This window comes from Sinocyclocheilus grahami, unplaced genomic scaffold, assembly GCF_001515645.1.
Source record: "Sinocyclocheilus grahami isolate Dianchi unplaced genomic scaffold, SAMN03320097.WGS_v1.1 scaffold1499.1, whole genome shotgun sequence".
Lineage (NCBI taxonomy): Eukaryota > Metazoa > Chordata > Actinopteri > Cypriniformes > Cyprinidae > Sinocyclocheilus > Sinocyclocheilus grahami.
Window position 1 is genome coordinate 113,640 of NW_015506678.1, and position 2,024 is coordinate 115,663.

Consider the following 2,024-nt stretch of genomic DNA (forward strand, 5'->3'; position numbering starts at 1 on the left):
GTGTCTGTGTGTGTGAGTGTGCATGTGTGTTTAAGTGTGTGTGTTGTGCTCTGTGCTCTCGCTCTAATCTCTGTGTGTCTGTGTCTCTCTCTGTCTCTCTGCCAGCCGTGTGGAATTCACAGCTCCATTTGGGACGCCTAAAAAAGGCAAGGCAGCCCAAGTTAGAGAGCTGCAGCCAATCGCAGCTGCTCGGCCCTCCCGCCGCTGACGCATCGCTCAACACACACCTCCAGCACACGCTGCTCAACACACACCTCCAGCACACGCGTGTCGCGTGTCCGTCAGGAGAAGAAGAGTGTGCTGATAAACTCAGTGCAAACACACAGAAACACAACACATTCACACTGATGCATGGACACACACTTTTCTCTGATGAGCCTCACACTGCATTGAAGGTAAACATGTTATCATCTCATGCATTCCCTGGGAATCGAACCTATGACCTTGGTGTTGCAAGCGGCATGCTTTAGTAAATACACAAGATGTGTTTATATTGCATTGTCCTGCTGCTTAGAATGAACACACAGTATCTGATTCATTCACAAATGACTCTTTTGAATCAATCAGTTAAAACGATTCTAAAATCAAACTCAAACTGTTCGAATCACTCTGACTGAATCAGTCCCAGCAGCTCTGGACTCCAAATGAATCTGTAGGAATCAGTGATTCGTGCTGGTTCGTCTCTCACGCTGAGGATCTTTTGAATCACACAGACGCTCAGTTAAGCGGCGGCGTCTGATAAAGCTGCATATCTCAGTAAATGAACTTTCCATTATCTCAGCGACACTCTCTCGACACACCAGCAGCGCTTCTTAACTGGAGAATGAGAGCACAGAATAATAATACTACTACTACTACTAATAATAATGATATTCTGCTGTAGTATTAAAAAGTGCATATACAATGGGGACCAATAAAACAATCATATTATGTTCATTCCTACCCGCATTAAACTTTAGCCTAAACACTGTTATAATTATGAGGGGGTCCTTGGAAAATCCTCTCCCCTGTAAGGGGTCCCTGGCTCCAAAAAGTTTGAAAACCCCTGGCATGCAGTACTACCAGGTCTATACAGCTCATGCTCATATTAATGCATCTCCATTTTTTAAGGATGTTGTTTATCATAGTAAAGTAAAACCAGGAGAAAGCGCAGATTGGGAAGATGTTTTCTGGCTGTCACAGTGATGAATGAGTCGAGGGATCGCGTTTAGAGATGTTTTACATCGTAGGCAGACTAATTAGACTTTATTCTGTGTGTAATCACAATGCAAAACACTTCTGGAAACTGCAGACTTCTGCTGGTGAAACACACTCACACACACACACACTCTCACACTCACTCTCACACACATATACACACATACACACACACACACACTCACTCACACATATACACACACTCACTCACACAGTCTCACAGTCACACACACACTCACTCACACACACATATACACACATACACACACTCACACACACTCACACACATATACACGCATATACACACATACACACACTCACTCACTCTCACACACATATACACGCATATACACACACACACACTCACTCACTCTCACACACATATAGACGCATATACACACATACACACACACACCCACTCACACACTCAAAGTCTCACTCACTCACACAGTCTCACAGTCACACACACACTCACACACATACACACTCACACTCACTCTCACACACATATACACACATACACACACATACACACACTCACACACACATATACACGCATATACACACATATACTCTCACAGTCACACACACTCACACACTCTCACAGTCACTCACTCACTCACTCTCACACACACACACACTCACACACACACATATACACACACTCACAGTCACTCTCACACTCACTCTCACTCTCACACTCACACACTCACTCACTCTCACACACTCACTCACACACTCACACACTCACACACTCACTCACTCACTCACTCACTCTCACACTCACTCACTCTCACACTCACTCACTCTCACACACTCTCACTCTC

The 2,024-nt window shown here is 44.6% G+C and overlaps 1 protein-coding gene across 1 annotated transcript in view; it reads right to left on the bottom strand.

The window, feature by feature from the left end:
• LOC107570739 (serum response factor-like) overlaps positions 1–2,024 on the bottom strand; it is a 28,084-nt gene that overhangs the window by 14,857 nt on the left and 11,203 nt on the right. The gene's annotated exons all lie outside the window — the stretch shown is intronic.